Raw genomic sequence first — 27,371 nt, 5'->3', positions numbered from 1 at the left:
ACCAGTTTGGATTACCAATGTTCTGTGTTTGCACTATTTAAGTTAATTTGGCAGCTGTCAACATAATTCCTATTGGGGGGGTTGTTGGTTTTTACTCCTGAGTTCTTTGTTTTGTTCCTCATATAAACGTTAAGAGAGCTAAGAGGTAGGTGTCATTTTTTCTTTTCAAGAATATACTTGTCATCGGGCATGTACCTTTATTATTGCAACCTCTCCAACATAGTGCTTGCATTTTATCTCATATAAAATAACAGCTATGTTTATAATCATCTAGGCAGAGGTTTCGTTTTCTCTGACGTGAGCTGAAATGGCAGTTTTCTCCTCCCATATTGGTTGCATCAGTTGTGCTATTTAGGGAAGATCACATATTTTTTTTGAGGCCCTTGGTTGTGTTTTGGAAGGTTGTTGGTTTTTTGTGTGTGTTTTTTAACTGCTCTTGTCACCTTCTAGAAGCTTTCCTGAATACTAATGGCACATCCCTGGCCTTGCTTTCCCTGGTATGTTTGCCTCAAGGAAAGAGAAAGTGATTGTCTGCTTTTGTCAAAATTTTCCCCAGGGCCATCCATTACCTAGCAAAGGCCCTGAGACTAGTTTGAAGGTGACTGCCACATGCATTGTGTCCCCATGACTTTCATTAAAAATAAATAAATCAGCCTGTACCAAACAGCTCAGGAAAACTGAGGGGCGTTGTAATAAGACAAGTGTCAAACATGTGAAAGTCTTTGCGCTTATCTGAGACGTGTAAGACGGCATTACACATCAGTTTCTAAGTGATGGTGGCCTCATAGACTATTTACTCTCACAGGAGTGTCAGCTTTTGGTGAACTGGTTGTGGTGTAGTCAGGGCTTTTTTTCATCCGGAACATGCCGGAACCTCTCAGGTGGGCGCCATTGCTATTCTAAGAGAACCAGGGAGGTGTTCATAGTGAGTTCTGGCACCTCCTTTTCCAGAAAAATAACACTAGGCAGAATCACTAGGGTTGTCAGGTGCTGTAGTGTGAGCCTCTCCTCATTACTACACGTTTTTAATTTTGCCGTTTTCCTGACGAAGAAATCTGCTTGGGGTCAAAGTGTGCAAATCCTTAACTCTCAGCTGTCTGTGTCATGCCTTTATTTTATTTTCATTCTCCTTGAAGTCTACTGAGCTTTCTAACCAAATATGTTCAGGCCAGTAGCCCTTGTAATTCTTTGGTTCAGAATATTTTTATTATTTTTGGTATGGAGGAGGGTTAAGCTCACAAGCTACAACCCAGTGTGAAATGGCACAGCCTCAACAAGGATTTTCCGCTTCAGTGAAAAGCAGGCTTTGGTGTGTAACTACTTAACTCATCCCCAACAAGGCCTAAGTACGCACAAACTGCATTTGATCACACTTATACTGTGTCAGTTTTGCCTCTTCCTACTTCTGCTTCCATCAAAGCTTAGGTTGGAAGTTCCCCAGGTGTCTTTCTTTTGTGTTACTCCGCAGTGGATCATGTACATTGATCAGTGCATAGATAAACAATCCTAGTATACACTAGGCATCTATATCAAATCCTACGCTAGTGTAAGTAACTGCCTTACAAATCACATGCCTTGGGAAACTGTGCTTCGGGAATGGCAAAAGCAGCTAGACAACTTGCGCTTTCATGAAAACAAACACCCACACAAACCACAGGGTTAGCGGAAGCAATTGGTTTGTCTCCAACGTGTGGGTGAGTAATTGTGGATTTGAAGGTTTGCTCATTCAGAGCCTTGATGCCCATAGCAACAACAGCCTCCAAGTTCAACTCTTCCCCTCAGAACCATCAGCAGAGGCTTCCTGTGGTCAGCTGATGAGTGTGTCTTGGGTGGTTGCAAATATAATGTCAGAAAGACAAGATCTCGGTGGCTTCCACCTTCTGTGGAACTCTGTTGGGTAAAGAAGGAACATAATTAAAATCACACAGCCATTCAGTATTCAGGGGAAAATATATGTATCTCCATTGCTGGACCGCTAAAGCAAAATGCCCTTAGTAGATAGCAGCCATTTGGTGACTTTCTCGGAAAGCTCTAACTTCAAGCGGTGTTTTCCAGGTAAAAACACTTAACCCAGGAGAAAGAATGTGAGTGCAGACCCGCCAAGGGTCCCTATTTTCCAGGGACAGTCCCAGATTTACATAAGTTGTCCCGTTTTCTGGTTTGATACTGTAATGTCCTGCTTTTCCTCAATAAAGGTAAAGGTAAAGGGGCCCCTGACCATTAGTTCCAGTCGTGACCAACTCTGGGGTTGTGGCGCTCATCTTGCTTTATTGGCCGAGGGAGCCGGCGTACAGTTTCCAGGTCATGTGGCCAGCATGGCTAAGCTGCTTCTGGAGAACCAGAGCAGCACACAGAAACGCAGTTTACCTTCCCGCCGGAGCAGCACCTATTTATCTACTTGCACTTTGATGTGCTTTCGAACTGCTAGGTTGGCAGGAGCAGGGACTGAGCAACGGGAGCTCACCCCATCGCAGGGATATGAACCGCCAAATCCCCGTGACACCGAATCCCCTTCTGATCGGCAAGCCCTAAGCTCTGTGGTTTAACCCACAGCGCCACCCGTGTCCCTTTTCCTCAATAGCCCATCCCTATTTTCATCAGAGAAAGGTTGGAGGGTTTGGTAAGAGATGTCCCTATCTTGCTCTGTGGACTTGTAATTTTGTACTTTTTTATTTTTCAATAAAGAATATACCCCCCCCAAAAAAAAAAGCAAAAGAAAAAAGATGGTAAAAGAATCATTTTACCCCTTCAAAACTATGATTCATGTATGGAGATTTAACTGGGTAATATAGTGAAGTTATACGTACAATTAATTGACTAACCATTGCCTCTAACAGGGTAGCGGCCCAGTTTATGACTGATCTCTTAACCATCACCATCTCAAATGAAAGATGAAGTTCCCGCAGTCCTTTACGCCAGACGCCGTGTGGCATACTGAAGTGAGTTTTTCTCATCCAGGTATCGATCGACTGCCCCTTTGCACAATAGTTACCAATGCATCTGCTTCAGAGCTGTGATTACAGCACTGCTACAGACAAGCTGTTTGGTGGCGCTTATTGAGTCCGCTAAACGTGATTGGGGGGGGGTGCTGTCTCCCTTACCTGCTGCCTTGAACGCACGGGTGTCCCCAGCTTCCCCTCTGGTTAATCTGGTCGTGATGAGTTTATATTGCTTTCCGATCTCCACGGAAATTGCAAAGGTCATTAAGTCCCCGACAACGTTCACTTTCACTGAAGCATATGACTCAATGAGCAATTAGAGGCTTAGTGGCAGCGAGAGCAGCTGACTTTAGCTCCTTGGCAATGTCCAGGCACCCAGTGCTGGAGGGAAGAGAGACCAAAGGGAATGGATCGCTGCCTGGTGGGAGATTTCATTGGGAAGAGAAAAAGACACAGCTAAGCTTTTTTTCTGGCAGCGCGGTGAGAAAGTGATGGGAAAAACATTTATTGGCTTCATTTGTATGTGTCAGGCTGCTGTCAAAGGCACAGGACTGCATTTTTAGCTATATACCAAATCTCCAGGGAATATTGACAAGCAGGTACAAAATAGCTGCTTCACAAGGTGTGTGTGTGTGTGTGTGGTTGTTGTTGTTTTTTTGAGTAATCAAGAAGTTAAAACTGTTGGACTCGCTATTCTTTTCTGAGCAATGGCAGGCCTTGCCAGGGGTGCCAACTTGAATCAAGTAAGGGGGGGCAGGTAAGCCCTACCCTGAATAATCAATCACAAGTTGCGGCACACGCAAACCATTTGAATGTCAACGCCCACCAACTTTGGGGGGCGGCGATCTCAAATATTTTATTGGGGAGTTGGCTCCTATGGTGCTTGCTTACTCCATGTTTGGTTTCCTTTCAAAAACAACAGGCTTTTCGGTGTTTTGTAGTCAGTTTATTGGCAAACGCACAGTTTGAACATAGGCGGACTCAGGTCTTTTCCCCCCAGCTGGAACTTGCCAGAACTAAGTTCCAGCACCTCTCATGTGGGCACCATTGCCATTCTAAGAAGAAGAGAAGAAGAGGAGTTTGGATTTGATATCCCGCTTTATCACTACCAGTAGGAGTCTCCAAGTGGCTAACATTCTCCTTTCCCTTCCTCCCCCACAACAAACACTCTGTGAGGTGAGTGGGGCTGAGAGACTTCAAAGAAGTGTGACTAGCCCAAGGTCACCCAGCAGCTGCATGTGGAGGAGCAGAGACGCAAACCCGGTTCACCAGATTACGAGTCTACCGCTCTTAACCACTACACCACACTGGCTCTTAATGTGGAATGAGAGCAGTGTGGAAAGAGAATGAGGGAGGCGTTCATGGTGAGTTCCGGCACCTCTTTTTCTAGAAAAATAGCACTGGGTGGACACAAACCTTTAAATACTCAAAAAAGACAGTTTTGTTCCTGCATCAGATCTGCGGGGAAACAGCTAGTACCTAAGACACTTACAGAGTTCTAGCTCAATCTCTTTCCCTGTGCCTGTCTCCATATCTAATTACAAACTGCATCACTTTTCTTCAGACAGCAGACACCAGGATTTCTTCATCCTTAGCTGGGCGTGGCCTCTTCTGTGAATAGTTGTTGTTTTTCCCCTTTCTACACAGAACATTCCCCCAAATGGCCCTCTCTTTGAGAAGCAAAGGTCTAAACATCTAGTTACCATGGCAACATAACACCTGTAGTTTACCTAACAAAAGGATGTGCTTATCCGGACTCTTTGACCAACCGTTAAGCTGTCCCTCAGCCCCATTAAATTTTTGTTGTCCAACCTCCAAATGGGTAGTAGTGCTTTGGTCTTGCAAGGCTACAACTTCAGCTATGGCAGCGGAATGTTGTGAAAATGTGCTGAAATCTGCAGCGATGAAAGATGTAGTGCTCCATAGGAGTGGCACACCACTTGTTGGAATGCAGTTTGGTGTTAGGCGCTTGAGTCTGGAGGCTCAAGGCACAGAAACTATTAGGATTCCAGGGAGAGAAGGATTAGAACTGTTCCCTTGTGTGTTGTGAGGTCAATCTGTGCAAAGTGCTCTTTCCCAACAGCAAAATTGTCCTTTGTGAGCTCTAAGTGTGCATGAGCTAGATAGCAGGGTACATCCTGTCATTTAAAAAAAAATATATAATATAATATAATATAATATAATATAATATAATATAATATAATATAATATAATATAATATAATATAATATAATATAATATAATATAATATAATATAATATAATATAATATAATAATATAATTAATATAATATAATATAATAAGTGTTTTTATTAAAGATTTTATTAACAATAGAACACAGAATCTGTTTTCAAGTCAGAGTCATTCAAACTACAGTCATACCTTGGAAGTCAAACGGAATCTGTTCCAGAAGTCTGTTTGACTTCCAAAACATTCTGAAACCAAAGCATAGCTTTCGATTGGCTGCAGGAGCGTTCTGAGGCCAATCGGAAGCTGCGCCAGATGCTCGGCTTCCGAAAATCATCTGAAAACCGGAACACTCACTTCTGGATTTCGATTGTTTGGGAGCTGATTTGTTTGGGAGCCAAGGCGTTTGGGATCCAAGGTACGACTGTAGTTAAGTCATATTCAGAGTGAGGCATTATTGTTAAAGGCAATATAGGGTTGAGGGAAAAGAGAAGAAGGAAGAGAGAGGAAAGGGGAAGACAGCAAAATTTCTTTCCATAGTATACAGTGGCACCTTGGGTTAAGTACTTAATTCGTTCCGGAGGTCTGTTCTTAACATGAAACTGTTCTTAACCTGAAGCACCACTTTAGCTAATGGGGCCTCCCGCTGCCGCCGCTGGAGCACAATTTCTGTTCTCATCCTGAAGAAAAGTTCTTAACCCGAGGTACTATTTCTGGGTTAGCGGAGTCTGTAACCTGAAGCGTATGTAACCTGAAGCATATGTAACCTGAGGTACCACTATATATGCTAACGTTTCCTGTGGCAGAGAGAAGTCTATACTCAGAGGCAGAAGCTGAAGCTGGAGAGGAAGGACTTCAAGAGGCAGAGGGGAGTTACCGTATTTTTTGCTCTATAAGACTCACTTTTCCCCTCCTAAAAAGTAAGGGGAAATGTGTGTGCATCTTATGGAGCGAATGCAGGCTGTGCAGCTATCCCAGAAGCCAGAACAGCAAGAGGGATCGCTGCTTTCGCTGCACAGTGATCCCTCTTGTTGTTCTGGCTTCTGAGATTCAGGGGAAAAAAATTCTTGTTTTCCTCTTCCAAAAACTAGGTGTGTCTTATGGTCTGGTGCGTCTTATAGAGAGAAAAATATGGCAGGCTGTTGAAGAGTCAGGGGTATCTCCTTCTGCTGCCACAACAAGCTCTCTTTCCATTGCTCTTCTAGAATCAGGAGAGGCATGAAGAGGGTGGAGGAGAAGTTAGCTTCATGCAGGCACAGTCTCCAAATAATTGGGGAGAAACCCTGGAGAGGAGGGGACTTAGGCAGCTGTGGGGAGTCTCCACAACTGCTTCATGGGGGCAAGACCTGCCAGAGGAGAGTTGCTGTGCTCATTAGGCCTGACAGTCCGGTGCAGATCCTAGTTTTGCTTATGAAGAGTTACCGTATTTTTTGCTCTATAAGACACACTTTTCCCCTCCTAAAAAGTAAGGGGAAATGTGTGTGCATCTTATGGAGCGAATGCAGGCTGCGCAGCTATCCCAGAAGCCAGAACAGTGAGAGGGATCGCTGCGCAGCGCTCCCTCTTGCTGTTCTAGCTTCTGGCTTAGCCCCTCTGTCCCTTCCCCTACCTCCCGGAAAAGCCCCCAAGAGCTGCACTCCCTTTAAAGAGTCGCGTGGAGCGTGTTTGCGGCTCTTGGGGGCTTTTCCCCAAGGAGGGAGAAGTCAGTGATGGGCTGCCCTTCTCCCTCCTCGAGGAAAAGCCTGCAAGCGGCTCGTGAAAGGGAGCGCTGAGCAGAGCCCGGGATGCATACAGGCTCTGCTCAGCGCTCCCTTTAAAGACTATTTTTTCTTGCATTCCCCCTCTAAAAACTAGGTGCGTCTTATGGTCTGGTGCGTCTTATGGGGCGAAAAATACGGTAGCTCCAGCTTGCTCAGTGTGATTTACTGCTGGCCTGCTCCTTGACATCATGGGGACTCGCAGCAGGTGTGGGTGGGTTTGTGTGACTGTTGCTACTTCCTCCCATGCTAATGGGAGTATCCACAATTGATGTCGGAGTTGGCACAACTAGGGTGAAGTCACCTAATATAAGAAGAGAAGTTAGAGCAGGTTTTGAACTAGTGGGATGGGTCTCGACTATGTAAGCTGTATGACAGACTTTGGCTGTGCGCACACAGAGTTTTCAAGTGCTTTCTATGCACACCAAGTGTGGATGTTTTGTACATTGTTCACAACACGTCATCCATATCCAATGTGAATTCACTTAATGTACTTCGCAATATTTAATGTGATTTAAGAGACTAAAAATGCAATATAAATTATCATTGCTCCATTGAGGACATCAGGAAGTGCATTGTATACATGTCTGGGAATTTTACGCTGTTCAGCTCTCAGTCTTGCACTTTCTCTCATGCATTAGTCTTCTCCCCTCCCCTTTTATAGAAGACATTTTTAAAACTGCAAAACTGATGTCACAGGCACCAGATGCCTTCCATCGTTGGGTCTTCCCCATTCCACCACAATGAAAAACTGCATCATTTTCCTCTCTCTCTCTTAAAAGCTTTCCCTGGAACAGCAGCGGGTCTATTTACGAAACAGCAAGGCTGCCTCCATCCCTTTCACAATGATATATGTGCCTATTTCCTCACTTGTGAGTCTCCAGCATGCTGATGCAGTGTGTCAAAGCAGGACAGTTTCTGGAGAAAGCTGTCTTCTGGAAGAACGAATGGCACCATTTTGGTGGGATTTGGGATCTTTAGCACCGAGTTCTGCTGTTGTTCATGCTGCCACTTTTCCAACTGGTGTCCCATAACCTCCTCTTAATCTACACACCAAACTGGAACCTAATTTAAGAAAGCCACACACACAGCCTAACAGCCTTATCTTGGCAGGGATTTCCTTAAACAATAAAATTAACAGCTGCAAATAATTACGTGTTTGCCAGGTGGCACGAGCTACTGTTGCTAAGCTAGTATTTAAGCCTGTATGTGTTGGACACATGCTTTATTGGACATTGGGAATGACACATCTAATAAGATGAAGCCATCCTGAATAAACTGGAGAAAAGGAGTGTAAGAACTAACTCTTACATTATGATGTGGCATACACATATGTTTACCACCAGGGGTACATTCGGCAGTCCAGTCCTGGCCTCATGATTTACATATGTGAATGATGCATGTGTCTACAAGGAAATATTTATCACATGCGCACTTAACGTTTTCACTTTTTTCCAACAAAAAATACTTGTAATTAATTGATGCATTTCAAACATAGAACAGTATGGAAAACTGGCAAGGAAAAACAAGGGAAACAAATTTGGATACAAACTTTTTTATTATTATTAACAAAAACACATAGCCAAAATGAAAATGGCACTTACTCTGTTTGCTGTTTCAGACAACAGCGCTTGACAAATACATGTTTATCTTCTTTCTAAGTTAATACTTATAAAATATCTGTATTTATAAGTATGTATTCCCCTTCGTTTTCACAGACACACAAAATCCGCATATATATATATATATATATATATATATATATATATATGCCGATCTTTCTATAGAAACAGTTATAAAGTATTTTAAAAGTAACATTTTTAGGAGTACAGGTTTTTTTTTGTTAAAATCACGTGTGAAGCAATCCAGAGGCAAAATTAGAGTTCTGATTATCACAAGTGGCATGGCTGAAGAGGCATTACCCATTGCCTTAAAGTATGCCCCTAATTCTTTTGCCATTATCAAGATCTAAATCCGTATCAACAGTTATTCAGCTTCTAAATAAAGCTTGAATTCTGGGTCAGTCTTTGTAATTGGTTTTTAGCTGTCTTCATCAACTACTGCGCGTGATTAATTTGGGAATATGGCAAAGTTACATATGATTTTTTATATTTTTAAAAAATATATGGACATGATCCTGCTTTTTGTACTCTTGGCATTTGAAACGGCAGGTTGGGCGCTCATTCACAAATAGATCTTTCAAAGCAGGTGTCCCAGCTGCTGTTTGAAGCAGGACTGAAAAGGTTAGACACTGTACCTAGTTAAAAGGTAAAGGGACCCCTGACCATTAGGTCCAGTCGTGGCCAACTCTGGGGTTGCGGTGCTCATCACGTTTTATTGGCCGAGGGAGCCTGCGTACAGTTTCCAGGTCATGTGGCCAGCATGACTAAACTGCTTCTGGCAAACCAGAGCAGCGCATGGAAACGCTGTTTACCTTCCCGCCGGAGCGGTACCTATTTATCTACTTGCACTTGACGTGCTTTCGAAATGCTAGGTTGGCAGGAGCAGGGACCGAGCAACGGGAGCTCACCCCGTCATGGGGATTTGAACCGCCGTCCTGATCGGCAAGTCCTAGGCTCTGTGGTTTAACCTACCTACCTACAAATGTCTTTGCGAGTGAACTCCTGAACCCTACCATTTTACTCCATTTTGCATCTTTGTCCGTTAATTATTCTTGGAGTGCTCTTTCTACAGGTGATATGTAACTGATTGCCATGTCTTCTGACTCTGAAATTCAGGAAGTGGTGCTTGGCTGCTGAGGACTGGTGCTAACAGTTCAGTTCAACTGGAACTCTGCATATGTCCCAGGAGATACTGTAGAGCAAGCTTGTTTTCTCCTGCTCCGGCGGGTAGGACCTGAACCAATGGATTCAAGTTACAAGAAAGGAGATTCCAACTAAACATCAGGAAGAACTTTCTGGCTGTAAGAGCTGTTTGACAGTGGAACAGACTCCCTTGGAAAGTAGGGGACTCTCCTTCATTGAAGGTTTTTAAGCTGAGGTTGGATGGTCATCTGTAATGGATGCTCCAGTTGAGATTTGTACATTGCAGGGGGTTGAACTAAATGATCCCCTGAGTTTCTTCCAGCTCTATAATTCTATGGTTCTAACTAAGCGCTTATTTCAGCTTTGCTTTGAGCAACGTGTGGCTGTATTTGTGAGAGAATCGGAGAAAGCGACACTGGTTGCAGCTAAGCATCGTTCCATGGGAAGCCCTAGTGGTTCCTGCAAAATCTACTCTCCATTGTAGCAACTGTACGGAGAATCCAATCTCTTGCTTTTGGGTCCCTTTTTGTGAAAAAGTGACTAATACATTCAGGAAGAAATAATGATAATGTAAAAGCTGGGCTTGTAGATATCCCCTTCCTATCTTCAAGGAGGAAGAGGCCATTGCAAGCACATGATCCCAAAGCATGCCTTTGTAGCATGCTTTTGTTTTCTCCCGAAGTAGAAAGGGACCTCTACCAGTTAATTGCCCTGAAGCTACATCACTGCCTTTATTCTCTCTTCTAAGTCTTTGCATTCATGTTCTTGGCCTTCCTCCCACACACATCTGCTTATATACCATCCCCTGTGCTCGGAGCAGTACCCCTATTCAATCCACCAAGCCACTTTTCTATTGTTCCACCTTTCCCTGGAAAGTTGCTCCTGAATCACACTCCTCTCACCTTGCCTGCACCTCCATTTTCTTCTGACTCATTCCCTCCCATATCCCCAAGCAACTGTACTCAACCACCATGACCTTGCCCTGCTGTTTAGAAAACTGACTGCCATTGAGTATGGCTAGCTATTACCAGGCAGTTGTATTAATAAGACACGTTGTCGGGTGCATGAGTGTTTAAAGCAACATGGGCTGACTCACGGCCATACGTTTATGGTTTACATGAAGAACTTTCTCCTGACTGAGCTGAACTCGCTGCCAAGCAGTCTCATGGGATGAGCCCCTTCACCTTTATGAGAAGCAAGAAACATTCCTGCGCCATGCTTATTATACTGAGTGGTAGTTCTTTCTCGTGGAGACTTTGGATCATTTCACAGAATCACAGGGAGGGACGAGAGAGTGCCTACCCCCAGACTGTCACCTGTAGGAATAACGGAGACAACAGGAGGTTGGATGCAGGTGAGCTGTGCGGAAGCACGCTGGCAAGCATGCTCCAAGCAAGCTGCCGGCTAGCTCTGCTGAGGCTCCTTTTATTAGCAGAAGTCTACAATTGGAAACAGTAGCGAAACCACCCTGAACTTAACGTATTTCCATCTACGGACTTTTCCAGCATTAGCAAATACACGTGCCAGCAGGTGTTTTCCTCAGATGTTCCCCCCGATACTTGATTACGTCTGCGTTCCCGGTCATGCTCCATCCAAGCGATATGTCTAACAAACTGTGAGAGGACAAAAGGTCAGGGGGGAAACCCTGTTTTCTAGTCAAGAAGGCAAAAGGTCAGGGAAAGCAGGCGCAACGCTCCTTGACATACTGTTGCACGTCTGGTGCGAGGTTTGCCTTTGCAAAGCGGAGCGTTACCTCTACAGTCACCCAATGCAGCTTCTGCGTTGCTGCCCAATATGGAACTGAGAGCTCAGTTCTTCCCAGGAGTTACCACCTGCAGGGAGACTTGAATTCCAGCCTTCCTATTGGAGCTCTGCTCTGAACCATTATGCCACTGTGGGAAACCATAGGCCCAAGTAACAACAACAACAACAACAACATAATAATAATAATTTATTATATTTATTGAGTTTATATACTGCCTTATACCTGGAGGTCACAGGGCAGTTCACAGAAAAGATCACAACATATATAATCAGAATAAAAACAACAACCCACTAACCTCCCCCACACACCAAGAGCCACATTTTAAAAGGGTACAGGATGTCAAACAGATTAACCAAAGGCCTGGTTAAAAAGGAACGTTTTTGCCTGCTGCCTAAATCAGTGTTTCCCAAACGTTTTTGGGCAACGGCACACCTGTTAGCCGGAAAAAAATCTCGCGGCACACCACCATTAAAGCCCCGCCCCGTGACGTCAGCGCACAGCGTCACGCCGGGAGGGACGCACAAAAGCGAAAGTTTTTTCCCTCCCCCTTGCCGGGGTGGGAGGAGGCAGCAGAGCGAGGGCAGCTGAGGCGGCGGCGGCGATAGCGGGCGGAGGAGGGGGCGGCGGCGGGAGTTGCTGCTGCTGTTGTTGCTGCTGCTGCCCGGACATGCCGGCCTCCTCCTCCTCCGCTGTCTCGCGCTCCTCCCTTTTGCGCGCGCTGCCCCGCCGCTCGGCACCACCACCGCGGAGCCGCCCCCGGCTCGACGCGGATCCTCGCCGCCGCCGCCGCCTCTCACTGCCCGACTCGCCCGCCTTCCTCCCACGGCACACCAGCCGGTGTCTCACAGCACACTAGTGTGCCGCGGAACACCGGTTGGGAAACACTGGCCTAAATGAAGGGGCCAGGCAAACTTCCCTGGGGAGAGCATTCCACAGGCGGGGAGCCACCGCAGAGAAGGCCTGTTCTCGTGTTGCCACTCTCCGGACCTCTCAAGGAGGAGGCACACGAAGGAGGGCCTCGGAGGATGATCTCAGGGTCCGGGTAGGTTCATATGGAAAGAGGCAGTCCTTGAGGTATTGCGGTCCTGAGGCTTTACTGGCTCTTTCCTTTACTATACGCCTTTATATTGCCCATTCATTATTATTTGTGCTCACGGTATTGGGGTGGTAAGGCACAGTCCTGCTATAAGCTCTGTTTGTGTCGGCAAAAGTTTCGGACTGGGCGTACTGCTTCGTTTTGGATCAACACGTCCCCCGTAACTGCCTGCCTGAAATCCTGCAATATTTTAGACACAAACGTTCTGGTTCATTCTGTATCCTTTTGTTGCGCTATAGTGGAAGAGTGGAATAATGCAGTAACACTGGAGAAGTGCTGCAGAACAACTAATAGAGTGGAATGACCTGAGGATGGTCCAGTAAAAATTAATCACTATTATTGTGTCCATGGCATGTGGAGGGGGCAGTCTGAAGGGGCCCTGTGACTGGATTGCTGTTCTTTCCTTCCACGATAACTTCCCCTTTCAGTTACTGTACTTTAGTTCCTGGTTTGCTGTTCATGAACTCTGCTCCTGCTGTGCTTCCCAGTCCTGATAGCCTCCCATGTTCTGGGACAACTGTCCTAGATCCCTGAGACATCTTCCATCATGTCCTTTTGAGCAAACCAGATCTTTCATAACTTCTTGATCGGGATCGAGGTAGCCAAATCTGATATGGGACTCCAGATGGCGACTTACAGGCTCCATACACACATTCTTTCCCTCAAAGAATTTTGAGTACTGTAGTTTGTTGAAGAGGCAAGGCCAGCCCCTGAGGGGCAAGGGAAGATCCACATCAGGAACAAGGGGTGGGGGAGACTGGGGACTGCAGCCTCGGTAGATCCTGCTGCCTGAAGCGATCACCTCACCTTGCCTCATGGGTAAGCTGGGCCTGCTGTGTGAGGTAAAGTACAATGTCCAGAATTCTTTGAGAGAAAGAATGTGCTTCGACTATACTTTAAAGGTATAGCATATACCAGTGCTATTTTGATAGAAAAAGAGGTGCCAGAACTCGCCACAAACACCTTCCTCGTTCTCTTAGAATGGTAATGGTGCCCACCTGAGAGGTGCTGGAACTGGGGGGGGGGGAGGCCTGGCATATATGCAAACTACTGTGAATTTACTTGACTTTCCTATCCTGCTGCCATCCTCTTCCACACACAATGCTTCCCACTAAAGTCTACAAAACCCTTCAATATTGGGTTTAGAATGGAATGCAAACTGAAGAACCTTATAGAAAGGCTGCCTTCGTGTTGTGTTTCGGTTAAAGAATCGCTCACAGAGAACTTCACTTTCTCTGGGAATTTATTAAACAAGGAATAGGGCTCTGGACTAGGCTTAAGACATTCGGAGAGCACTATGAAAGAGCAAAGCTGCATACAAGTAGTGATTGCAGCAAAATACTGGCTCTGTCATCTCCCCCTCTGGAAATAAGTCGGCTATAGCACTGCTATCAGCATCTTGACAGCTAAGGTATGAGATCCATTAGAGCATCTGTAATTATTTATAGAGGAGAAAACATATTGCATTGATTTTTATTTTTTTAAAACAGGATTGCCCAGCAAGGGAGCACTCCCTGTTTCTAGGGAAGAGTTCTTAAAAAGTAATAATTATCTTAGTTATAATTGCCAGCAGAATGAAAGCTCTTCACTTTTTTTCCTGAACGTTATTTCACTCTGTTCGGTGAACTATATAGCACTTAACCTGCAGAAAATGCTGAATGGCATTTAACAATTCTGGGGAAGGTTTAAGTTGTCTAATAGATATTATATAGTACAGATTTGGGGGCACACATATTTATGCACAATTTTTTTTTGTACAAGCTACATGTTACATGGACTGCAAGAAGATCAAACCTATCCATTCTTAAGGAAATCAGCCCTGAATGCTCAATGGAAGGACAGATCCTGAGGCTGAGGCTCCAGTATTTTGGCCACGTCATGAGAAGAGAAGACTCCCTGGAAAAGACCCTGATGTTGGGAAAGATTGAGGGCACAAGGAGAAGGGGATGACAGAGGATGAGATGGTTGGACAGTGTTCTCGAAGCTACCAGCATGAGTTTGACCAGACTGCAGGAGGCAGTGGAAGACAGGAGTGCCTGGCGTGCTCTGGTCCATGGGGTCACGAAGAGTCGGACACAACTAAACAACTAAACAACAACAACGTTACATCCTACCATTTTTGGTGACGTCACAGAATATGCTGTGGTTGAGCTGTCAGACTGGAAGCTGTACATGAATTAGAGGAATGCAACCAAGAATCCTACACAATGTCATATACTGCTTAGGTTCTATTACTGCACAATGTCATGCTGCTTAGCTTGACTCCCTATATCATGTGCTGCACTTGCCAGTGCATGCAAGCTAAGTGTTGAATGTCCTAGGGCAACCTGCCAACATCAAAAGGGACCATGGAGCACACACTTTGGGTTAACATGTCACAGTTTTGTAGCTCCAGCCCTGCCAAGCCAAGAAGGGACAGTCTGGTTTAAGCCCCCCAGGTGAGATCCTGGAGACAAGAGCAAGTACGGTAGGCACAGCTTTGTGGTTCGTTGACCATCTCTAGTGACTCATTTGGAAGACAGAAGCATCAGGCTAAGAGGCAATATTATAATTGATGGAGTATCTGAATTTCTCTCTCTGCACTGCTTATAGTCTAGATGCGACTGAATACCAGTTGCAGAGGGGCAATAGAAAAAGAGGACTACTGTGCATCCCTGGTTGTAAGCTTCTTGGAAGCATCTTGGTTGGACATCATGGGAAACAAATGGTGGACTAGACGGGCCTTTGAGTCAACTCAACAGGGCTTCTCCTACAGGAATTTCACCAGCCCAGACTCTGCTCCCCCTCTCCGTCCCCTGCTTTATCGCATGCTCCAGATCAGGTAGGTGCAGCGCTGCTTGCAGAAAGTAAGTGGGAGATTTTGAATGATCTATATACCAACAGTGGTGAGCTAAATCAGGTGATGTGGAGGAAAGCAAAATAACAATTGGCCTGGGTAGTAATGATGGATATGAGAAACCTTTTCCAGATGGCAGTCCATTTTGACAGGTGGGTGTCAATCACCTGGTGACGTTAAGTAACCCAAAGTTTTTTTGGGTATTTTTTCCATTTGGGGTTGTAGCTCAAGCCATACCTGCAGAGGAAGATATTTTGCAGTGCCGGCTTTGGGAAAACATTGGAGGTTTTTAAGCAGAGGTTGGATGGCCACCTGCCATGGGTGCTTTAGTTGAGATTCCTGTATTGCAAGAGGTTGGATCAGATGACCGGCAGTGTCCCTTCCAACTCTACAATTCTATGTACTGACAACAAGCCTGCTCTGGGCAGGGATTGGCCATGCTACAGGATTCCCCAACAGGAACTCCACCGCTTTTGATCCCAGCAGGTTTGCTGTCAGTACTGATCAACTGAATGGTGCTGACAGCAAGCTTCACTTGCCAAGGAATAATCAGGAGTGTACTTTAAGGCTCCCTGTTTGCTGTCAGATTCATCTCTGCCCACCCCATATATGGCATCAGGAATGGGACTGGAGAGTGTAGTTTGGGGGAAACGGCTGTGTGCCTAACTGGGAGCCATGCCATGCTTAACTAGGCCCATGGAATTGAGGTTCCACACCTCTGATGTATTTATTTATCATTTTATTTATCAAATTTGTATGCCACCCTTCATCTGAAGACCCCAGGGCGGTTCAACGCATAAAAATACAAAACAGAAACACAAAATACAAAAGAAAGAAAGAAAAAATAACACCTCTCCTTCCCACAAGCACATTTAAAATGGATGTTACTCTGCCAAAGGCCTGGTTAAAGAGGAATGTTTTCACCTGGCACCTAAAGGTGTATAATGAAGGTGCCCGACAAGCCTCCCTGGGGGGAGGGAGCAACTGCAGAAAAGGCACGTTCTTGTGTTGCAACCTTTCAGTCCTCTCATGGCAGGGGCACACAAAGAAGGACCTCCGATGATGTCCACAGGGTCTAGGTAGGTTCATATGGAGAGAGGTGGTTCTTGAGGTATTGGTTTCCCACTGTAGGGCTCCCAGCCAGTAGAGTTACTAACCAAAAGAAAAATTGGCCTGTCTTTTGTGTATTTAACAGCAGCTTGATCTACAGGAATAATCAGGTGATGCTTATGATGGCACGGAGATAGGCATTATCACCTGCCAAAGTCTAGCACAGGGGTAGATATGGAACATGTGGCCCTCCAAATATTGCTAGTCTTCAACTCTCTTCGTCCCACACTACTGGCCACGCAGCTGCTGAAATGCACAAGAATGGAGGCAGATTAAAAAATAAGAACTGAAAGCATTGGTGGATGGCGTTCCCTTCCTGACTGCATGGAAATTAGATTCCAAACATGAGCGGAGCAGTCTAGCAAATCTCTGCTGGACCACCAAACTCCTTGAAGTATTTCTATTTGGGACACTACATGATGCCCCGAAGAAAGGATCTCTCCAAAAGTCTGGAGAGAGGGAGCCCTGACTCCAATGAGCTACAACTTGCAGGGGGTGGGGAACAAAAAATTATTTCAAATCTGCTGTTAGCCCTTGGAATGCGGCCTTCTAAAAAAAACCTTATCCATCAGATAAGTAAAACTAGTGTGCAGATTGAGTATCAGTTTGCTTGTTTCCTTGGGCGGAGGGGCATGTGTGATGAGCTTCTGTTTTTATAGCTGTCCACCCAGTGGCTTTTAAAGCCTTGAACTTTCGGATGCTGGAGAGTAATTAATAATAAAGCAGCTCTGCAAAAGGAGTCAGCGAAAGGAGTTTTAAATAAAACATCCAGTAGCCAATTTACCCTTACGTAAAAAGCAAACACCCTCTTTCCGGGAACACGAAAGGGCAATATAATTGTATATATATCTATATTGCTTTCCTGCCCTTGTAGGGTAGCTGGATTTCAGTACCGGTTGATTTCTGCAAAACGTGGTGCGCTTGGATGGGGAAACTGTTGGTTACTCCCAACTGTGTTAAATGCTAGAAAAGAAGAAATAAAAATTAACGATAGCATCCAAGTCAAAGCTTTCTGATGGCTGAACATGGCTTACTTGACTTGCCAAAGGTGGTTGTTGGGTCAGTGTGAACAGCAAACAACTCTGGAGGTATTTGCTTAAATTTGAAGTGTTCCAAAGGCCGTGCACTCATGAAAGGGCTTTCATAACAGATGCTGTTCAACGTTATTAAGTGGCCCCAGTCCAGGACAGCTGTTATAATGTGAGCCTTTCATCGCCTCCAGCTGAACAGTACGGGATTTCCACCCCTAAACAAGCCACTACTGAGCTGTCAGTAGTGGACTCTGTGTGATATATTCAGGCCTCCTTCTAGAAGTGTTTGTTACCCGAGTTCTTTTTCTGGGATACAGTTTTCCAAAAGCAGGCTTTTCAAAAATCTATTCCCCTCCCTCCACAAAGTTCATCACCCACTTTTTCCATCGTTCAGTTCCCCTGCCCCCACATAACATGCAGCCAAAAGCATCCATGCTGTGTATTTGGTTGCCTTCTAAGAGTAGTGTGATAAGCAGGCATTCATTTTCTTGCCATAAAAGGTTTCGCTTTCGAACACATGCATATCAAGTTGATGAGCTGATCTGCTGGCAACCCTGATGCGGATGCGAAGCTGGCAGTGACACCATCCTGTCCCTTAAAAGACAACGTATGCATAAGACATCACCTTGCCGACAAAGGTCCGTATCATTAAAGCTATGGTTTTCCCAGTAGTGATGTATGGAAGTGAGAGCTGGACCATAAAGAAGGCTGATCGCCGAAGAATTGATGCTTTTGAATTATGGTGCTGGAGGAGACTCTTGAGAGTCCCACGGACTGCAAGAAGATCAAATGTATCCATTCTGAAGGAAATCAGCCCTGAGTGCTCACTGGAAGGACAGATCCTGAAGCTGAGGCTCCAATACTTTGGCCACCTCATGAGAAGAGAAGACTCCCTGGAAAAGACCCTGATGTTGGGAAAGATGGAGGGCACAAGGGGAAGGGGACGACAGAGGATGAGATGGTTGGACAGTGTTCTTGAAGATACTAACATGAGTTTGATCAAACTGTGGGAGGTAGTAGAAGACAGGCGTGCCTGGCTTGGTCTGGTCCATGGGGTCACGAAGAGTTGGGCACAACTAAACAACAACAATGCATATGTTGCGTGGTCCTCACCAATGCTGAAAGATAACATGGATGGGATGTTGGGCACAGAGGTGTGGTCCAGAAGGCAGGGCCCCAGAACCAATGGGTAGAAACTTTTGGGAAGCAGATGTCAGCTACATGTTAAGAGAAACGTTGTAACGGTATGAGTTGTTTTGCCAGTGGAACAGACGGCCTACTCAGGAAGTGATGAGCTCTCCTTTGCTGGCTGGCGGGCCACCTGCCAAGGGATGCTGTAGCTGCTGCATCCTGCGCTCGTGATCCTAAATTGAGTTGGACTGGATGACTATATATATATATATATATATATATATATATATATATGGAGGTTTTGGTGTCTTCGGGTGTCTTCCCGTGTAAGAGTTGGGGTGTCTAGGCGACGTTTCGACGAGGTCTCACTCGTCATCTTCAGGCTGGTGCTTTCGGCTTCTTGTTACTGGAACAGAGCAGGATCTCAGTGTTTGAGTTCCTATAAATACTGTTGAGGGGGTGTGGTGTATAGCCTCCAACGTTCTGGGCAGAGAGGAAGTTCCCAGGTTAGTGTGCCTTTTCTTCTTTTGTTCCTTAATTACTTGAGGGATATCTTGAGTGATTTCTTGAGTGATATTCTGAGTACCACTTAGGTGGGTCATTAAGTGTGGATTAGTTGCTAAAGCTTTCGTGTCTTGACCTCTTGAGCTTGTGAAGAGTTTTTCTGAGAAGATGGCTGTACTGCACTTAGTTGTGCTCTGGCTTGGCTTCGTGTATAGGGGCGAGCTGTGGTTTTGTGCCCTGTGCCAGCCAGATCTGTACCCGTGAAAATCTACGAAAGCAATATATATATATATATATATATATATATATATATATATATATATATATATATATATATATTCTTGAACTTTGTTGGTCAGCCGCGGTCCCCGCTAATAGATTTGCGACTCCAATTAGCGATTTATGGCCGCCCGGCACACTTCCTCTTGCGCAGCTCTCAGTCACGTCTCAGCAGAGTTTCGCACAGCGGTGTAAACTGTCACGTAGTTTGGCTTAGCATCCAGACAAACACACACAGCACCGGTTTGTCTATTTACAGCTGTTTATTCCAATAAATCTCCGGAACAACCGGGACTGCTTGCACCCATTATAGGACTGCTCTTTTCCCCTCAAAGCATAGAGTGAGAATGACAAACTCCTCCCAAGCTCCTCCCAAGCTTCCAAAACTGACGTCAGAATGGTGTGGCATCATGGGAACAACTTAACTCGTTAAGTTCCAGCTCCAACACCCCCCTTTGCCGCCCATTCTGACAAGACCCTTTTGAGTTCAACACCTTCCCCTTTGCCTTGTGCCCCTTCCCGGCATCTTTCCCAGGCACCTGTTGAACCCCTTCAACACTCCCAGAATCACACTGTGCGAATTTTGCCCACGCACTTGTCGCTTGGTACCTTTCAGGTGGAATGCCCTTTGTTGAGCGACTAGACCTTCTGGGCACAAACTCAGATGTTACCTCTGACTCACTGCCACCAGGAACTGTGTCCTCAGCCTCACGGGATTCCCCTTCTGACTTAAAGCGTTTTCGAATCCTCTCCATTACACTCACAGGAGAACTAGGCTCACTCTTGGCCTCTCTTTTCACAACCTGTGGAGAAACTACAGATACCTCCTCCTGTTCCTGACTTTGGTCAGTTACCTGATCGTCATCATCGGACTCAGCCTCTCTTTCCTCCCCCTCAGAATCTTCCTGTTCTGAGTCAGAGAGACACTCTGAGAGAACATCACGCTTGACAGCAGTCTTTGACTTTTTATCCTGCTCATAGAACTCAGCGTGCTTGCTGATCAGCAACTTACTCTGATCACCTGATGGAAATGCAAACCTCCATGCACTCGCTGTTGGCTCATACCCACAGAAAATCATTTTCCGGAACTTGGATCCATCTGGCCCCTGCAAAGCAGCAGGTGCTGACACAGATGCACGTGACCCAAACATATGCAAAAAATGAATCTGGGGTTTCCTGCCATGCAACAACCCAAACGGTGTGTCACCTACCATTGAATTGTAGGTCCGATTCCAGGTGAAGCTTACATACTTGATTGCCTCCAGCCAGAACCTTGGAGGTAACCCAGAATCTTTCAGCAACACCTGTGCAGTTTTAACCAGAGCCTGACACTTGAGCTCTGACACTCCCCTCTCATTGGGTGAAGTCACTGTGTGACGTATCCCTTTCTTGCGAAAGAACTTCTGCAAAGCAGAACCTGTAAATTGAGCTCCTCTGTCACTTGTGACAGCTTGCACTCTGGTGGAAAATCTTTGTTCCACCTCCTCAATCCAACGTTTGATCAGCTGTGCTGCATCATCCTTGGATTTGAGACCGTGAGTCCAGGTATTCTGCGTAAAATCTTCCTGCATCGTAAGCAGAAACCTTGACCCTCCCAGACTTGGTTCCTTTACAGGACCCCACAAATCTATGTGAATTTGTTCAAAAGGTTTTGTTGTTATCCTCTCTACTTTTGGATAACTGCATCCTTTTACCTTTGCCAGTTTGCAAGTTTCACAACTTACAGCATGTCCACATTCTGAGATCTTACACCCTTTAGAAACTTCCGGCAGCACCTGTAGTTCTTCTAGAGAACTATGAGCTGTTCGTGTATGCCAAGCATGAACACATGCATCATGATTGGGAATTGTAGCACGCAGTGCTTGTGCTTCCTCAACCTTCCCATCACCCTCCAGAGACGTTTTAAGAATGAAGAGATCATTCTGCCCCTTTTTAACCTTGGCAAGCATCCTCCCTCCTTTGGAGATTGTGCACACATCATCCTGAAAACAAACCTTAAATCCCTTTTTCAGTAAATAAGGCACAGATAAAAGACAGTGGTGCATCCCAGGAACAGTACAACACTTCAACGTTTCCTGTAAAATAGAAAAATGCAAATTTACAGAATTAGTCATATTTCTTTTCTGTCCATTTGCAAAGAGAACAGTCTTTCCAGCCGAAATTGCTTTGCAATTCCACCTCTCGACAGCAGGTGTCTCTGGAATCAAATTGCAATTAGCTGCAGAGTCAATAACAAAACTTAGCTCTGGGCTTGTCTCACAGCTTTCTTCAGCCAACGCCAGACTAGCCGTGATCTGATAAGTCTCTTCCTGGCACCTGGCACGTCCACCAGCCTCAGTCCCACGCCTGGTTGTTTTTCCAGACCGGTTGCCATGGAAACCCGACTGATTCCCATGAGAGTTCAGCTGTTTGACCTTGGCAACATCCTGTCTTGCCTCTCTGCTCCGGTGGGGGCAATCTCGTCGCAGATGTCCCGGTGCATTACACACGTAGCAACGATGAACTCCAGTGGAAAAACACTGCCTGGGGCTCTTTTCAGCTGGCTTGGCCCTCCTTCTTCCGGAAAAGCACTCCTTGCCAGATCCGCCCCCCCTGAACTGCCGCTTCATTCCAGCAGGTTCAGTGGAAAACTTTTCAAACTCGCCTTTGGAACTTTCCGCCCCCCCGACTTGCTCACTAGCACTCCTTGAGGCTAAATCATCAGGAACAGGGGCTCCAGCCATCTCTAGGCTCTTAGCTTCCACCTGCCCTTGGCCTCCTGCTGGGTCTTCACACAGACGTTTCAGCACTCTCCAGGCCTCACACGCAGATTCAACGCCCTCCAGGTGATGTTGCAAATTAGCATGCACACCTGCTCTCAACATGCAGATCTCAGCTTTCATAGCTTTCTCCCTCTGCATTTTCTCCTCCAGAGAAACAGATTGCAGCATCTCTGTATCTCTGCCATCTCTGTCCACCAGTTGCACTGGTTCCCTCTGGGAAATGTCCCAAACTTCCGTGGCTATGAACCACGCTCTCACCCATCTTGCCCAGGTATTCCACGCTTGGGCGGTGAGTTCCTCAAGCTGTTCAAACGGAGCTTGAAACACCTCCTGGCCATCTGCCATCTTCCCCCGGGGCCCAGCGTACTCACGTAAAAAACAGCCGCTCTCCAGCTCCCGGTCTAGCAGATCAGCTCCTCTGCCTCTCACAACTTCAGGCAGGACCCCAAGCTGGCTTCAGCATCGTCGTCAGCTTGCCTTCAAACGTTAGGCACAGCTCCAAGCTCTCTGTAGCCTTCAGTACAGCGTCTTTCAGCTTGCTTGCTTCAGATTCCGGCCTCCCGTTCTCCTGCCGTGCTTCTCTGCTCTGCACCGCAGATCAAAGCTTTTCGGCAGCCTCTCGTGACAGGTTTACGATCGGTGATTAAGGTTACCCATAACCTCTTGAACTTTGTTGGTCAGCCGCGGTCCCCGCTAATAGATTTGCGACTCCAATTAGTGATTTATGGCCGCCCGGCACACTTCCTCTTGCGCAGCTCTCAGTCACGTCTCAGCAGAGTTTCGCACAGCGGTGTAAACTGTCACGTAGTTTGGCTTAGCATCCAGACAAACACACACAGCACCGGTTTGTCTATTTACAGCTGTTTATTCCAATAAATCTCCGGAACAACCGGGACTGCTTGCACCCATTATAGGACTGCTCTTTTCCCCTCAAAGCATAGAGTGAGAATGACAAACTCCTCCCAAGCTCCTCCCAAGCTTCCAAAACTGACGTCAGAATGGTGTGGCATCATGGGAACAACTTAACTCGTTAAGTTCCAGCTCCAACATATATATATATATATATATATATATATATATATATATATATATATATAATATATATAATATTTATTACTTTTAAAAATTACAGAAAAGGAAAAGAAAAGAAACAAAAGAGAAAGAACAAAGGAAGAAAAAAAGAACAATACAATACAATATATAACAATACAAAACACAACCTAATCACATTAAATTAAATTAAACTAAACAAAACCCTAACCCTAAACAAAACAAAACAATAACCATTTAAAAACATAAATCACACCCTTTCCATACTCTATTTTTCATTCCCTTGTTTCCTCTACTTCCTCTCACCTCCCTTTTTGTATTCCACTTCTATTAATTGTTTCAGCAAACCCTTTCCATCTTTCTCTATTTTCTGTCATGTTATAAATATCTTAACATATTTTTTATCATTAAAAAACTAAGTACTCATATATCCTTAACTCCTTATAACATTTCTACTAAGGCCATAAAATTTCTTTCTACCATTTTTCTATCATTCATTAAATTTTGCAATATTTCTATATATAAACTTTAAAATCTCTAATCTTCATCCACCATCTCCTCTTCCTGGTTTCGGATTCTGCCAATCCTTTCCGTCAAATCCATATAGTCCATCAACCTGGAGATCTTATGTCCGAGGCTCTTAAGTCTTTTCCAGGTCCCTTCTGCAGGTCTTCTTCATATTCTTTAGTGCCAAAAAGCAAATCTCAAGAAAACTCCAACCTAGCAATACTTTTATTCCTTCCGGACAAGTCAGCCAAATTTCCATAGTTGAAGCTAAGGTCTATAAGATATTTCATGACATGTTTCAATATTCCTCCAAATCCCAAGGCCCTCAAAACTCCAGTCTCCTCCAAACCCAAGTCCATATCCCAAAAGTCAGTTAATCCCTGCATAGAAGGATCTTTCCAACTTTCCTTCTTCCGTCCAAGCCGGGATCCAATCTTCAAAATCTGGCTTTTTCTAGATTCAATCGTAAAGGCCTCAACTTGTAGTCCTCAATTTGCTTCTGTATGGCTGAAGAACCCACTTGTATTACTTTAGGCTCAGCAACCACAGCTTTCTCTTTCTCCTCCGCAATCTGTCCAACCAAAGTAGTTTCTTGTGCCAAATCCTGAATTGTTCCTGTATTGATGCTCACTTTTTGACTCCAATTAGTCACTTTTTGGTCCAAATTGTCAATTTTAAAAGAAGTGTCATCTGTCTTCTTATGGAGCTGTTCCAGCGAATAGCTTATCTTACATAATACCGTCACAATGGTTTCTCCTATCAACATTTTGAGTGGTCCAAGGTCAATCTCTAGTTCTCACGCTTACTTATCATACAGCTGGTGCAGTCCTGTGACAGTTTCAAAAAAACCCTCTAGAGGGAAAGTCTCCATTTGTATCAATCCTTTCGAGCACAATTCAAACCATAAAAATAGTTTCACTTTCCAGTTACTTTTCCTCTTTTTTAAACGCAGAAGAGGACAATGGAAACAGTATCTTTCTCTTATATAACTAGTTGTCAAAAATGTTCTGTTCACAGTCAATGAACTCTCCCAGAATTTCCCTTTTTCTGGCAGCCCTTTTCCAGGTTCGGAGCAGTGATAATTTGATTTTTCACTCCCTCCTGCAGGCTCACTAAGTCCAAAATCCCCCCCCTTCTCCTGCTTCCAGGGGGGGTTTAGTAACTTTAACCGATGAAAATTCAATCCTTTGCCAAAATCTTCCAAAGACTTTAGCTTATAACGTCTTTGCTTCAATCTATTTACAAAAAAGGGGAAGGCGGACTTCCTGTTTAAAACCTTCCCTGTTTCAGTGCCAAATTAAATTATTTGAAGATCCAATTTTGCATTCTACTCATGGGTAGTTGTTTAAAGTCCAATTGTCCACAGGAAAAAGTCAGCGCTCTCCGGCAACAGCAATGCGGCTTCACTCTGCGAAAAAAGCAGTCGATTCGAAGCACTGCGCCACTCACCCCACGTCGCTCCGGATCCCCGAAACCGGGTTTCCCCGCGAGTAGGGGAGGCGCAAAGGTGCCAGCCGAATCCCAAGTTCACAAGCTTCTCCCGCTTGTGATTTCAGTGGGTCTCCGCCTTCGCCGTGGCGGTCAGACCCTGGTTTTCGCGGAGCTAGTTCCTCCCGATCAGAGGAGCTCCGCCATTGCCGGAGGCGCCAACCCGGAAGTCAGACTGGATGACTTTATAAAGGTACCTTCAAACTCTATGATTCAGATACAAATTCAGAGCCGAACAATGTTAACTTATTATAATCAATTATAATATTGAATAACAGCAGGCTAAAATTCTTCAGGGGAAGCTGGGGTGTTCTCATTTTGGGGAATGCTACAACTGTTGAATTTGACCTGTGGTTCACCTCTTCAATGCAAAGAGCAAAAAATGGACACGCTCCCACCTCCTTTCGAATGTAAGAAATAAGTCGACTCCTGGATGAGACAAAAAGGAAGGCCCATCTTAGCCCAGTATCCTGCTGCCAAAAGTGGCCAGCCAGATCCTTCTGGGAAGCCTGCAAAAAGGGTCAGGTTAACAGCCCCCTCCCAATGCTGTTTCCCCCAGAAACTGAACACAGTGACTACAATGGTGTTTATTGACCTATCAGGCTATCTATCATCCTACATGTCTACCCAGAAAAAAGTTCCACTGAGTTCAGAGGGGTTTTACCCCAAGCAAGCAGGTACAGATTGCAGCCTTTAGAAAGTGTTCTAAGCCTATGCCGATAAGCACATTTTGTCACAGCAAATACATTTTTGTCTCATTTCAGTTGGGTGAGACCCTCTCAGTTCCATTGGGAAATGACAGAAAGCAAAGAAATCCCATCCCTTTGCTTCACCCCTTCGTAAGTTTATTTATATCTCCTTACTGCGTCCTCTGTCAGGGCCAGTCCTACCATTAGGCAAAGTGAGGTGGCTGCCTCAGGCAGATTTTTTTGAAAGGGCAGCAAAATGTTAAGTTATTTAATTTATCATTTTTGGATTTTTTTATTTTTATGCCAGGGAGAGGGAAGAAATGTCTGCCACCAAAATAACTTAGCTGGCCTTGCACCTTGATGGGGAATGGGGGGGGGGTCAATATGCTGTGGCATCTCAGGCAGTAAAACATCATGGTCTGGCCCTGCCCTCCATTCTTAGCTTTTCTGCCATATCTTGTATGGAAAATGCTGTTCCAGCTCACCTGTGAAGCAAGGTGAGGCAACCTTGTTCCTAATGTAGATCTTCACTCACCCATTCTTCCCTGGTGGGAGTGGGAAGCCATTTTGTGGCTTACCTCAGGACCCAAATGTCTTGGGTCAGCCCTGTCCGTAGGAGCAAATTCCTAGGGACCCCAATAAAATTATTTGAGTGAGCTGGTCCCCTCCAGGTTGATGGGCATTGCTATTCAAATGGTGTGTGTCTTGTGATCAATTATGTGGGGTGGGGCTTACTTGGGGCCCCCAATATTTTATTCAAGTTGGCACCCTTGGCCCTGTCCCTCTCTCTCTCACACACACACATGCATGTCTGGTCCAAGACATTTTGGCACCTGAGGTGACCACAAAATGTTGCCCCTCTCTCCCACCACCAGAGAAGGGGCAGGTGAAGATCTACATCAGGGAGAATCAAGTAAACCTTACCTGACAGATGAAGTGGGAATCAAAGGTTGATGTTGTGGGATGGGAGGCACTCTGAATCATGCCAGGTGGGTGCAAAGCCCAGGAGAGCCCCCGCCATTTCTTCCCTAGGAGGAGATCAGCAATGCATCCCATTTGCCAAGAGGGTGTTGGGGGGGCACTGGGGGATGGCTGCTGAACTGGTGGCAGGTCTGGCTTCCAAGCGACATGCCACAGCCATCGCTGCCCCTGTGGCAGCACACGAGGCATTCCTCGGAGGCCACAATCCACCGCCCCTGTGTATCCTGCTGCCCAAGGCCGTCGCCTCACCTTGTCTCATACGTGGGCCGGCCCTGCACACCGAACCCACCCGCATGCCCTTGGTGGTCCTCCCCTCCAGTACACCTCCTGGGTTCCAGCTGTCAAAGTAAGCTGCAGCACATGGGGGCGTGGGGAGACAGGGGGCCCATCTTGCCCCAAGGGTGCCAACCTGAATAAAATTTTGGGGTAGGCCGGCAGGTAAGCCCAGCGTAATCAATCACACGACACGGCCCATGCACACCATTTGAATGGCA

General features: G+C 45.6%; 1 long non-coding RNA gene across 1 annotated transcript; it reads left to right on the top strand.

The window, feature by feature from the left end:
* The first annotated feature begins 377 nt into the window (after positions 1 to 377).
* Positions 378 to 8,731, top strand: LOC310690909. The gene is made up of 3 exons (XR_014518275.1): positions 378 to 497; positions 2,838 to 2,939; positions 7,666 to 8,731. It is a non-coding gene; the product is annotated as an uncharacterized lncRNA (long non-coding RNA).
* Positions 8,732 to 27,371: the final 18,640 nt, after the last annotated feature.

The sequence above is a fragment of the Podarcis liolepis genome (assembly GCF_965112155.1).
Source record: "Podarcis liolepis genome assembly, chromosome: 13".
NCBI classification, from domain to species: Eukaryota; Metazoa; Chordata; class Lepidosauria; order Squamata; family Lacertidae; genus Podarcis; species Podarcis liolepis.
The sequence above is the reverse complement of the archived record's forward strand: the minus strand, read 5'-3'. Positions and strand labels throughout refer to the sequence as shown.